We start from the raw sequence: 14468 nt of genomic DNA on the forward strand, positions 1-14468 counted from the left end.
TTTCCGCCAACCCTGGGTTTTAGGTACTATGAAAGTAGCTCGGCTTTAATCGGTGTTCGTTGCCATGGTATCTTACGCTGCACGGCTAACCTGCTCCGGGGCAGGTTATGATCTGGATTCAAGATCTCAGACTGAAGTTTGACCAATCAGCTGAGAGCAAAGAAACATATAGGTGACGTAACTTATTCCAAGTGTCTGTTGCAATCGGTTGCAATTCATAGATGCCACCTACGTCACTACAAATAGAACGCCGCCATATTTGCGACCGACTCGCCCGGTATGGCCGCCCAAACTGCCCATTTGAATGAGAGAGAGAGAGACAGAGATACCTGGAGAAAATGTCTATTTTAGGCTCCGATCCTTATTTGAAATAAGGATATATTAAAATACTTAAGTCATAGAGCTTCATGGCGCGCGTTCATGAGAGTCGAGGCGATGTCATGAATGAATCTATGAATCTGCAGCTGTTCGGCTGGCATAAATGAATCTATCTAATCCGAACAGCGGCACTGGCAGAGTCCATTGAGACACCAGCATCAGCACAGCCAGAGACATCAGCCAAATATCATAAAAGACTGCCATATCTGTCCGAAAGAACAGATGTTCAATTACAGAGAAGAAGGTTTAATACACACAAATATCGAAATGAAAGAATCTTTCGAGTCGAATCTTTTTGAATGATTCACTCACGATTCGGCTGCGATTAAAAGCTATAAAGAGGTAAAGCTCATCAGTGATTATAACGACTTAAATTGCAGTTTGTTCGTCACATAAAGCTATCATATGAATAAATAACCATATTAATATAACGGACGAGTCGTATTAGATCACTTTTATTATACTTTTGTGATTTTTTTTGTCTTCTATTATTATTTTTTTTAGCGTGACAGCCCCCAGTAGGCTAACGTTACTCAGAGTCATTCACTTTCATTACATCGACAAGAAGAGTCTCCATTAGGCTACATATTCAAAAATGTCCCTTTGTCTTCCACGGAAAGTAAACTTAAGGATTTGCACATGAAGGTGAGTAAATGACGGCAGAATTATCATTTTTGGAAGAACTAGTCCTTTAATATGCATTTCAAGGCTGAGATTATGCATCGTCTGCAGAGCTAACCTTAACGTTACTTACACAAAATAACATCTAAAGCGCATGTGACGAAGACAATATCTTTATGAACTTCAGAAAAATATTTATTAGATTTAGGTAGAGACAGTTATATTTAAAACAACCCCAAATCTTACTAACTTACCATGATAAAGTACATTTAAACAGATCCAACAATAAAATGAAGACAAAACATTATCTGTCGATATCTGTCTATAATGTTGGCCACTGAGAGTATAATGGAAATATATCCCAGATAGCAAATGGTAATTGAAACGATGTTAAATCAACATCCCACTGTCAACGATAAAATCATTGAATCAACGTCGAACTCTGATGTTGATTCTTCATCATGTTGCACCCTCTATTATCATTGAAACAACGTTTAAATCATACCTAGAGATCAACAGAATTTCAATGGTATTTCGATTACAATGGATATTGAAACAATGTTGAAATCCCAGCATATCAACAAAACTTCAATGGTGTTTTAATATACCACAGGTTTAATCTGAAGGTCTGTAATTTTAATATAATATTAAAAACATTATTATTAGGCTATAATCCTGCTTTAGGATGGGCTAGCAAAATATAGAAAATAGAAACTATACCTTTAGGCTATAACCTAGACTAGCACAAATGACACCCCACGCATTCTTTAAAAATTAAACAATCATTTTTATTGTATTATTTCATTTTTTCTTTTTCTTTTAACGTGCTAAGTCCTGCTGCGTCTGTCTTCCGTCTTCCAGCTCCTCCCGCTCGGTCTGGGGCGTAGCGCAGCCACTTCTGTACAGCTTGAGCGAAGTCATAGTGTTTGCCGTTGTAAGACGTTGAGGCATCTAGAATACAAGTAAAAAATCATGTTTATTATTTTATTAAATCAGAACTAATTGTTAACTCAACAAATTAAATATAAATAACTGGATACGTATAACTAATTAAATAGCAAATGTATTGATTAGAGTTACCATAGACAGAAGATTTTTCTGGTTGACTAAATTGCACATTAATTTCTGCTTAAATACTGGGTGCATGCATAAATCTCACCGCAAAAACACAGGCTAATAATAAGGCTATGTCTTTAAAATTAACGAGGCATTTTAATTGTTTCTAAATGAAGTATGTAGTGGGGCTAAGCCCCCCCTTGACGCCGCCAGGCCTGGTTGTCAGGCGCTGTATAATAACAGTGCGCGCGTGGCGCGCGCGCTTCCCCGCGCTCAGAAAAGGTGCAGAAGATCATCAAAAATCATGATATCGCATAAGCACTAGTATAAAACGACTGTTATCATCTCTGAAAACAAACACAATGGAGTTACAAAACTGTATCGCACGCATATCGCAGCCCTGCTCGAGGATTATTCATATTTTGGATTTGTAGGCTATTACGACGAGATGGTCTAATCGGCATTTCCAGTTAACGTTACAACTCGAGACAGTTCTGCATTGAATAAAGTAAAGGTAAACCATGTCTTTTGTGTAATTCTGGCCCGCCACGGTCACTGCTGTGGGTATAGCGCTAGATAGAGCACTATGCTAGCGTTGGTTCCGCCGGTGTTCTCCGGCGGTCAGAAGAAATAGCGGTGCTGTGTTAATAGATTTCACGACACTAGCAATGGGTACAGACATGCATTTTGAGCTAGCTGTCACAAAAATAGACTGGACCAGTGAGGTTTTGCTAACTTTATAACCTAGAAGAGAACCACAAAGTACTTTTGGCAGATTTTGACACATTGGTAAAACAAAAATCTATTTCAGTGACTGCAGCACTGCGTCGGTTACTACATTAACCATCATGTTAACGATCAACCTAACAGTATTTGATTTGGTACAATTCATTCATATCGAACATTAAGCAAGCTTACCTGTACGCTTGTGCCAATTGGCAATTGTGCCTTAAGGTCCAGAAATGAGCTGTGTTCGGTGCAGTACGTTGGTGTTGATCTCCCGGTCAAACAAAAATCGTCAACTATATCGATGCATTTTCAATCATATTTCCCGGTCAACTATATGCGATGACTCTTCAACAACAGCGTCGTTTCCCGGTCAACTATAAATCAATGACTTTTCAACACAATCAGCGATCGCCCGGTAAACCAAATATCAATGCTTAATCAATCATAAAGATAACTCAATGTTGTTCCAATATTGTTGCCATCAACATTAATAACATCAGGTTTTCATCGATATGGTAATGGTGATTCAACATTTATTTTGCATTGAAATTTCAACATCAACCATAATGATGATTCAGATGGAAAAACAATGTTTATTCAATGTTGGCTTGCTGTCTGGGTAATTAACCACAAACCAACATGAGACTTCAAGTCTTTTAAATAAATTATTCTCTCTTCTCTCTTCTTTTGGTATAGAATAAAATACCAGTTCAGGGTTCCACTTTCAACGGTTGTTGCAGCCAACTGCACAACATATTGCAGGCATTACTGAGACCGTCGGTCGCAAAGATGGCGGCGCAAAGCTACAGTGACGTCATGTGAATCGAATGAATAGGCTTGTTTGAGATGAGCAAAATCTGCGCAGAATCGATCACCGGTGATCAGCGCGAGATGCATGCCGGTTAGAAATGTGTCCGAGTGCGGTCCGCCTTGCTCTGATGTCATGCTGACGTATGTCAAAAAACTCTCGCGAGCGCAAGGCGCACGTGTCGGATTCTGCAGTCGAGCGCAGTTGCTCTCCACCGACTGCGCTGATCAAAAGCATGATGGGAAACGACTTGCTGACGACACAGCTTGATGTTCATTGGTTTAAACAACCGTGATGTATTGTTCTCTTTTAAAATGTTTGATTTTAAAACTCTGATATCATGTTTTATGTGTATACGTTATGTGGTAATTTTCCCAAACTATCTCAGTGCGATCTCTATGGGTTATGCAATGTAATGTTTATTAAAAAAAAGAAAGAAAAAAAACACATGTCTGTATTAAAGAAAAAAGACTGATAAACATGTATTTGGAATGGAATTAAATAAGTAGGCTACTTTGGGTGTCTTGTTCATTATATTTATTTTCATATAAAAGCAACAGAACTTAAATTCCATCCAATTTATTAGCAACACTGTGCACGAGCGTGAATCCCGCGATATCCGTCTTTGATCTCGCAGGTGTCAGATCCACTGCGAGAAGAGAGAACTGTCCGTCTTGCCGGCGCTTTTTTCACTCCTCCTCTCACTGCAGACGCCTACTCTCGACTACATTTCAGGCGAGGCAAGGCGCATCTCAAACAAGCCTAATGACTTCACCTTTTCTTCCAAATCCGGTGGACATCTCAGCGCAAATTGTTTGACGAGCACTTCGTAGAGAAAGAGTTTTTAGCCAGACAAAATCCCCTTGCCTTAACTGATAGTTAGCCTACTTGTATGAAAGATACAGATTTTCCGCGGAAGGAATTTCTTATCTTTGCGAACTTCTTGAGCCGCACATAAAGAATTTAACACGTCGAATTTATGCACTTACTGTACCGCAAATGGTATTGCGTTGCGGTTTTTTTGTTTTTTTTTTGCAAGTGGTACATTCTTGCACGGTGACGCACAGAAGCTAGGGGAAAACGTTTCGGTTACTAACGTAACCTCTGTTCTCTCTAGAAGAGGGAACGAGTATTGCGTAGTTACTACGCTACGGGAAAGCCTTTCTTTCTCGAGATACTGAAGCCAAAAATTATCCTTAATTTTTATAATCTTGTCAACGCAGTGCGGCAGCCTGCAGACCTAGGGCAGGCTTACTAGCGTGCCCATTGGCTGCCCTGCGGCAACTGCAGCAGCCTACCGCTGAGCCCTTGGCGTGACGTCACGACCAATGAGCGCGCTTGGCGCGCTTAATGCGTCACAGCCCGCGAAAAGGGGTGTGGCTTAGCGTATAAAAGCGGGGCTCGGAGGCTGCTTCTCTGGTTTCTGTCGCATGAAGCGAATGAGCTCGTGGCGCGAGCACGGCGGGCTACGCAATACTCGTTCCCTCTTCTAGAGAGAACAGAGGTTACGTTAGTAACCGAAACGTTCTCTTACGAGAGGTTCTCTCGTATTGCGTAGTTACTACGCTACGGGAACACCCTTGTCAACGCCGTGCGCGCCCAGCATCCACTGAATGAGTCCCAGGGAGAGCCCGGGGAACGTGATAGCAGAGAGCCGGGCGGCCCAAAGAGGGCTAGCGCCGTACATAAGCACACACTAGGGGGTTAGGAGCGGCACGGCCGGTCCGAACTGACAATTCCCTGTATAGTGCAGCTCAACCAGTAGAGCTAAATCACACAACGTAGCCCGCGCACAGATAGTGGGCTGGCATACGCGAGACTTAGACTGATAACACTTTCGCCTGCAAGGCGGGAACATCCAGGTTGTAAAACCTAACAAATGTGGAGGGGGAGGCCCAGCCTGCCGCTGCACAAATGTCATGAATGGGAATCCCGCTGGACCACGCCCACGACGAGGCCATGCCTCTGGTGGAGTGAGCTTGAATGCCCAATGGGCACTGCAGGTCTTTAGACGCATAAGCAGCAGCAATAGCGTCCACTATCCATCTGGACAGGCTGTGTTTCGAGGCGGCGAGACCCTTGGTGCGCCCGCCAAACGAAACAAAGAGCTGTTCCACCACTCGTTTGACTGAAGACAGTGCTATCAGAAAAACGGTTTTGAGCGTGAGGTATTTCATATCCACAGTTTCCAAGGGTTCGAAGGGATGCGCTTTCAGGGCCTCCAAGACCAGTGAAAGATCCCACATAGGAACCGAGGGGGGTCGCGGGGGGTTCATCCTCCTGGCTCCTCTAAGGAAGCGGATGACGAACTCGTTCCTTCCTAATGCGCGGCCCAGCTCTGAAACAGAGAGCGCTGAAATGGCCGTGACATAGACTTTGAGCGTGGAGGGGGACCTGCCCGCGTCCAGTAACTCTTGAAGGAAACACAGTACTCGCGATACCCCACATGTCTGTGGATCGAGCCCCTTAGCAGTGCACCATCTGTTAAACACTGACCATTTCGACATGTAGAGCCGCCTCTTAGAGGGGGCTCTAGATTGTATGATCGTGTTCATGACCCCGTCTGGCAGATCAGCGTGTAATCGTTGAGGCTCCACGCATGCAGAGACAGCGCTCTGGATGGGGATGCCATATCGAGCCGCGGGCTTGAGAGAGAAGGTCTCTCTTCACCGGTATCGGCCAGGGGGCTGAGTCTGCCAGCTGTATTAGATCCGGGAACCAAGCTTGGTTCTCCCAGTATGGGGCTAAGAGGAGCACTGTGTGGCGCGCTTCCCTGATTCTCTTGATGACCTGAGGCAGCAGAGAGACCGGGGGAAAAGCATACAGCGGGCCGCTGGGCCAGGTCTGGGCCAGCGCGTCCTCGTTCTTCGAGAAGAACTCTGGGCAATGAGCGTTGTCTTTTGACGCAAAAAGGTCGACTTTCGCTTTGCCGAAACGGCGCCACAGTGACTGGACTGTTTGGGGGTGTAGAGACCACTCCCCAGGGGGAACGTTGTCCCTGGACAGTCTGTCGGGGCCCTCGTTCAGGTGGCCAGGCACATGCGCGGCTCTCAGCGAGCGCAGAGAGTGCTGAGCCCACACGAGGAGGCGTTCCGCCAGGGTGCAGAGTGTCTTTGATCTGACTAGAACATGGTGACCGTGGAGGAATGGGAGGAAGTGTTTGAGCGCTTTCTCGACCGCGAGCATCTCTAGACAGTTTATGTGTAGGAGATTCTCCTGGTCTGACCAGCGGCCATAGACCGGTCTGCCTTCGAAGAGCGCTCCCCAACCTAGGTTGGAAGCGTCTGTCGAGACAACTTTCCGGTGTGAAATCACTCCCATAGTCACTCCTGTGTGATACCATTCGGCTGCCAGCCAGGGCTGCAGGGCTGAAATGCAGCTCTGATTCACTCTGACTCGCAAGCCGCCGGCCGCCCAGGCTCGGTGGGGCACGCGCGCTTTCAGCCAGCGTTGAAGCGGGCGCATGCGCAGTAAGCCCAGCTGGAGCGCTGCTGCAGCTGAGGCAATATGCCCCAGGATACGCTGGAATGTCCTCAGCGGAATCCGGCTGCCTATTTGGAGGGATGCGGCGAGGAGGCGGATGCGGCGCGCGCGCTGCTCCGACAGTCTGGCCGTCATAGCCACCGAGTCCAGTTCTATTCCAAGAAGGAAATTGACTGACGGGGCGATAGCGAGCTCTTGGTCCAGTGACCGAGAGACCCAGATCCTCCAGATGGCTGAGAAGCGCTGTTCTGTGAGACACAAGTTCCGTCTCTGACAGCGCTAGAATAAGCCAATCGTCCAGATAATTCAGTATTCGCATTCCCTGTTTTCTCAGGGGAGCGAGAGCCGTGTCCATGCATTTCGTAATGTACGGGGTGCCAAAGACAGGCCGAAGGGCAGGATTGTGTACTGATATACTCGACCGTTGAAGGCGAATCTCAAGAATGGCCTGTGACGGGGAGTTATCTGGATCTGAAAATATGCGTCTTTTAGATCGAGAGAGATAAACCAGTCTCCTGGACGAATCTGCGCGAGGATTTTTCTGGTTGTGATCATTTTGAACGGCCGTCTCATGAGGGCTTTGTTCAGATGTCTCAGATCTAAAATAGGTCTTAATGCTCCGTCCTTCTTGGGTACGAGGAAGTAGCGGCTGTAAAAGCTCGACTCGCTCAGAGAAGGATGAACCTGTTCTATAGCCCTTTTGCGCAGCAGCTTCGCTATTTCGGCTTGAAGCAGGTGCGCAGCTTCTGAACTCACTTTCGTCTCCGTCTGTGCTAGAAAGCGCGGAGGGTGACGAGCGAATTGAAGCGAATAGCCGTGTTTTATAGTACTCAGCACCCATTCTGACGCGCCCTGAATAGCTTCCCATGCTTCCGCATGCATAGCTAGGGGTCGAATGGTCTCTGGGTTCAGATCGCCGCGCTGCGCGGGATTGGGGAACCTGTATCAGAGAGGATGGAGCGGCGTGCGCGCCGCTGGTGCTCGAACACGGGGGCTGGTAAACAGTATTGGCCGGCTGTACAGCGTTCGGTAGCTCGGTCCCAGAGGATGGAGCGCGATTTGCTGACAAACACCCCTGGCGCGAAAGCGGCGTGGGGATTATAATGTCTAAAAGTGAGTGCGCGTGCACGTGAGCGGGCGCAGAGCTTACACTTATGACACGGCCAGTGTTTGGGAGCTTAGAGGGTGTGCGACCCGAGGTAACTGAATGGCAGAGCGAGCAGCGGGTAGGTGTGAGCACAAGTTGTGGGCACATTTACTACACTTAGTACTCGAGCGGCTTGTGTCCGCTTTATGAGAGAGCGCTCTATGCGCGTTACCATGGGGACCATGTTTGTGTGAAGCAGTGAGCACATGGGAGTGGGCACATTTTCTACACTTATGACACCTTCGGCCAGAGCCGGAATGTTTGTGAGCTTTAGAGGATCTGCAACCCGGGGTAACTGTGTGATAGAGCGGGCAGCAGCTAGGTGTGAGCACAGAGTTGTGGGCACATTTACTACACTTAGTACTCAAGCGGCATGTGTCCGCTTATGAGAGTGCGCTCTGTGAGCGTTACCGGGGAGACCGTGTTTTGTGTGTAGCATTGAGCACATGGGAGTGGGCACATTTTCTACACTTGTAACACCATCGGCGTTATAGAGCAAATGCTTTGATGGCTCATATGTTTAGACGCTCATAAATACTCAAGCACCATCCTGTGAGATGCGGGTTCGCTTTCTGTATGTAAGAAAGCTGGCCGCGAGCTCGGAGAAGCAAGCAGAAAAAAGTTTTTCTGCTGCCAGAGCCGGATTCGAACACGGGTCTCTGGTGCGGAAGCCTAATGTTCTGCCACTGAGCCACAGGGGCACACATGAGCTTCCGGTCAGTGCGAGCATATGACCGAGCGTCGTGTTTCGTTTCGGCGTTTGTTTGCAGGCGCGCGTGTATTAAAACAGGCCCGTTTACTGCAGTATTAGTATTTCCAGCCGCCTGAACTTAGAGGGGACTGAGAAATATGTATCCCGTGAGATGCGGGTTTGCTTTCTGTATGTAAGAAAGCTGGCCGCGAGCTCGGAGAAGCAAGCAGAAAAAAGATTTTCTGCTGCCAGAGCCGGATTCGAACACGGGTCTCTGGTGCGGAAGCCTAATGTTCTGCCACTGAGCCACAGGGGCACACATGAGCTTCCAGTCAGTGCGAGCATATGACCGAGCGTTTGTTTGCAGGCGCGCGTGTATTAAAACAGGCTCGTTAACTGCAGTATTAGTATTTCCAGCCGCCTGAACTTAGAGGGGACTGAGAAATATGCGAGGATTGGAGGAAGTCCGGCCTAAGCGGGACGAAAACACTCTCTCTTCCTCCTTTCGCCGGTGCTCGTGACGTCCGCTCTGATATCCCTTGAGAACGGCGCAGTTGCGCGGCTCGAACAAAGGGAGAGAGAGCGGGAAGATGTCATTATGTGCTGTGACATCGTTTGTTTGCAGGCGTGCGTGTATAACAACAGGCTCGTTTACTGCAATATAGATATTTCTAGTCGCCTGAGCTAGGAGGGGACTGAGAAATGTGTGAGAAACGGAGGTGGCCGGAGAGTGACGCGCGCGACCGAGACGCGGGGTAGCTTTCTTATAACGTAAAGGAAGCCAGCCCGTGACCGTCTACTTCTGACATCCCTTGTGAGCGGCGCCTTGCGCGGCTCGAACAGAGGGGGAGAGGGCGTGCGTCATCCGGGGGGGGGGTAGCTTCCTTGTAACGTAAAGGAAGCTATAACCCGTGACCGTCCGTTCTGACATCCCTTGTGAGCGGCGCCGTTTGCGCGGCTTGACAGAGGGGAGTAACCAGCTGGTCTGCTTCATCCCCTGAGGCGACGGCAGTGCGGGCAGAGGCCGGCCGCTGCGCGTCGGTGAAGGGCGGGGGAGAAGGAGAGAGCGAGGCTCGCGGGAGGGGCTCCGGCGAGCGCTCAGCTATAACCACCGGCTCGGGAGGCCTTTGAGAGCGGCGTTTTTTTCTTACGCGGCCCGGAAGAGGCAGCCGGAGAAGGTGGAGGATCGTGAAACATGGCGAGTCGAGCCCGCAGGGTCGACATCGGCAAGTCCTCACACTGTTCGCAGCCGCCCGTGAAGGGCGCGGGCTGCGTGGTCGAAACCCAGGCAGAGAGCGCAGATCACGTGGCGGTCTCCGTCGCTGAGCGCGGCTCTGCACGAGCCACAGGATGAGCGAGGCATTTGCAACAACGCCTCGCGCTCTTTTAGATGCAAAGTGTGTCGCGGGGCGAACACACAAACACATACAACACAGAGCAGTAAAAGGATATATTCGCCGGATAGCGAAGCAGGCAGGGAAAGCTGAAGGCGGCGAAGGCGGCGAAGGCGGCCGGCGTCCTCAGGCTGAGATCCTCGGCGTGCTGGTTGCTTGATTCGACGGCGGCTTCCTCAGAGAGCAGCGATGAGTAGAGCTTCGCTGAAAAGACAGAAATCAGAGAAGCAGCCTCCGAGCCCCGCTTTTATACGCTAAGCCACACCCCTTTTCGCGGGCTGTGACGCATTAAGCGCGCCAAGCGCGCTCATTGGTCGTGACGTCACGCCAAGGGCTCAGCGGTAGGCTGCCTCAGTTGCCGCAGGGCAGCCAATGGGCACGCTAGTAAGCCTGCCCTAGGTCTGCAGGCTGCCGCACTGCGTTGACAAGATTATAAAAATTAAGGATAATTTTTGGCTTCAGTATCTCGAGAAAGAAAGGCTTTCCCGTAGCGTAGTAACTACGCAATACGAGAGAACCTCTCGTAAGAGAACATATGTTTGTCGAACCATTCGTAAGGTGGTCCTCTCTCTGCAGGAGTACATGAAAAGTTTCATTAATAGTGTTCCCCGGACATTTATCGACCATGTCCATAAAAGAGGGCTTTTTATAAAAGTGGCAGTAAGATATAGGCCTATTGATAGGGTGACATCACATGAACACTTTTTTTTTTTTTTTTTTTTCAAAAAGCAAATTTCACAAATGTACTATACAATATAAAACATGTTAAGAATTATTTTGAATCTTTTTTATTATTCTTCTGTTAATCGTATGATAGGATTCCCAAGTCATTGCAACATGTATGCAGTCTATTGCTCCAATCTCCACTGCTCTAGGGGAACATGAGGCAGATTATGTTAATAAGAAGTCCTATCACAGCCATAATGTTCAGGCAGAGATGATGTGAATATGTGAGATGATTATTTTCTGTGAGATGAATCTTTAAATGAATAGTAACTTTAACAGATATAACAATGATCTACTCAACATTTCATCTGCAGACGACTTGTGGTCATGAACATATGATCAAGTTTGGATGCCAAATGGCCTGGCTCCAGTGCTTGTCTCACAAATTTTCCATGAGTCTGTGTTGTGTCAGCACTTTGAGGAAAGCAAGTTAAATTTGGTACAGTACAAAACACTGTTAATTTGAACTAAGCTAGAAAAACCTACACAATAACCCCCTATCATGACCCTCACACAGGGCCACAGAACCACTTCAATGTGGCCCTCAGTAAAGCCAGAGTGAAGATAGAGATGACCTTTGGCATCCTAAAGGCACATTTCAACTGTGTTCGGTGCTTCAGAGTCTCCAGAGCGGGCATCACAGATAGTGGCTGCATGTGCCATTCTGCACAATATAGCCACCAGTAGAAAGGAGCGAGAAACACCACAAAACCAGCTTCTCCCCGATGAAACTGACCCGATCACACTTGACCACCCAGCTGGTGCAGATGTAGATGCAATCACCATACAATATTACACTTAATAAAAGCACATTGAAACTGCAGATAGGTCTCAAACTGTTTTATTGGTTTTGTGGGATGGGAGGGAGAAAGAGAGCAAGAGAAAGTTGCATTAATAAATATTCATACTAAAGTGTTACTTGGTTAAATAAGTTATACTATATATACTATATACATACTGAGATCAGTTTTATCCAGCTGTTTGATTTTGTTTGGAGCCTCCTCAGCTCACAGTCAGCTCCTTTAGTGTGCAGTCTAGTTCAAGACTCCTTTAGTGTGCAGTCTAGTTCAAGTCTCCTTTAGTGTGCAGTCTAGTTCAAGTCTCCTTTAGTGTGCAGTCTAGTTCAAGACTCCTTTTGTACAGGGCCCTGACTGAGTCTGTTTCCACCTGAAACATAATTCCACCACAAACATTATCATTACAAGTTTTCTGGAGGCTCATCAGAAATCACAAAAAGTTCCTTGACTTCCTACAAACACAGGACTGACTGTAATTTATGTCAAGGGTTTTAAATCCTTACACATTTCTTCTAAAGCCCATTGAGGTAGAGGCTTCAGTTTCTGGGGCAGGTTGTGAAAAATCCTACAATAATAGAGATGTGTAAGGGCCAGTCCCTTTTTTATGCCACACATTCAAATGTTTGCCATAATAAAAAGCCCAGTGCATTCACATCAGCAACTGTCTGAGAACACACAGACAGAGTGTCTTCATTTCCTCCACAGTAATAAATAAAAGTAGGCCAATGTAAAGCATAACTGTTGTAAAGCAGGTTATGTTTGGTGTTCTGTCTGCTGCATACTGACCTCTGTGTGGGAGACTGTGTGCATGTGTTTCCCTCTACTTCAGAACATACAGTCAGCCATATTTAAAACTTAAAAAAGTAGTAATGTATTTCACACGTACCCAGTGTTACTTGGTTAGAGGAGCCAGCACCAAGGTCAGATTGTAGACCACCTGTAATCCCATCCATAATCGGCTGTCCCTTATTGCCTACTCAGAGCCAACTCCTCCGCCACAGTATATTCTGGTTTTCTGAATTTAACTCTTTATTTCTGTTTGCTGCAAACAAGTGTTTGTGATAAAATGTTCACAAAAGTAATAAAAGGTTGTGGTAAATACTCACCACTTTGAATTATATTTTTATATTTTGTCTTTATCTGCTGCCAAGAACATTTGGAGTTGGGGTTGCATCTAAAAATCTAAAAATCAATGAATATTAATCTTAGTACATACATGCACATTTTTTATATATTATAAAAATAGGCTATAGGCTATATTACACATAAGCACATACATATATAGCCTACATAATTTTACATAAATATAGAACGTATTTGTTTAACTTATGCATTAACAATCAGCAATCTTTCTCCAACAGTCTTCTTTTGCTTTGGCCGCAGAGACCGTATTGTTTCGAGCTTGAATATTTAAATAAATCGCAATTATGAATGATTATCTCTTGCTCCTCCGCGGAAAAATATATCGCTCTCGCTCTACCCGCGATTGGTTGTTCAGTGTCGACGTCACTGTTTTATGAGCACGCGCGCGTGGAGTAATCATAGCTTGAGGATCAAAGCCTGAGTTGACAGAGAAAGTTGATGAGCTGCATCATGGTACCAATAAAGCCTGATTGCATCGGTTTGGTTTTGTCAACTCAAAACTAATCCTGTAACCCCGAGTTTGTTCAGCTACCTTCATGGTACAGGCCCCTGGTGATTAAACACGTTCTCCAATCAAATTAGAGGACATTTTTAAGAATTGGAAGTACCCTTGTTTTCATCCATTTAATTGGTGTGCAGTGTATTCAACCAAGCCACACGTGCTACTGCTCGTCTTCTAAGGAACTCTGGGTTCTTTTAGTACAGCCTGACATGGGCGGCCCTTTTTTGCGCGATCTGCTGCCCTCTGCTGTTTGAAAAAGCAACAGTCATGAAAACCACTGCTCTGATATTTACGATAGACCTTATTCAGAGCAGCGCCATGACAGGTAACGCGAGGTACTGAGGGATATAGACTTTTTCAATGGCATCCTCAGTAAAAAAAAAAAAAAAAAAAAAAAAAAACTTGGTTAGAATGAAACTAAAAAAGAATAAAAAATGGCGCTGCTGTGAAAAAGGTCCTTTATGGTCCCCTTTTTTGTTTTGGTTCTAAATGGAGAATGCAGAAATGATGGAAATGAGAATGATAAAATAAAATAAATGAAAAATAAAATAAAGGAATGAAATAGACCTACTAAAAGTTTTAAAAGCTGTAAATTGTTATTTACATGAAATCATACGATACAAAGAAGAAGAATAACCTAAAGAAAAAAGAATAGCCTGCATTAAAAACATGAAGAAATAGCATTATATAATAGAGTCGTAAGGCTACAAACAATTAACATAAGTTACATATAACACAATTTTAATAATGTCAAAAGTATTGTGTACAAATTACATAATGTACATTTTCATAAAAAGACTAATCGATGACGTCACTTTATGACGTTACCTGTGAGAGAAATATGCTTGTTATGGAAGTACAGTTTTTACGCTGCGAATATACAATAGGTAGGCTACATTATATAGTATTACAAATGCTGTGCATTAACGCTAAAATGAATTAAATCTGGTGTAAAATAAATAAATAAATAAATAAAAATAGCCAGCAAAAGGA

This window comes from Squalius cephalus (genome assembly GCF_949319135.1).
Source record: "Squalius cephalus genome assembly, chromosome: 6".
NCBI classification, from domain to species: Eukaryota; Metazoa; Chordata; class Actinopteri; order Cypriniformes; family Leuciscidae; genus Squalius; species Squalius cephalus.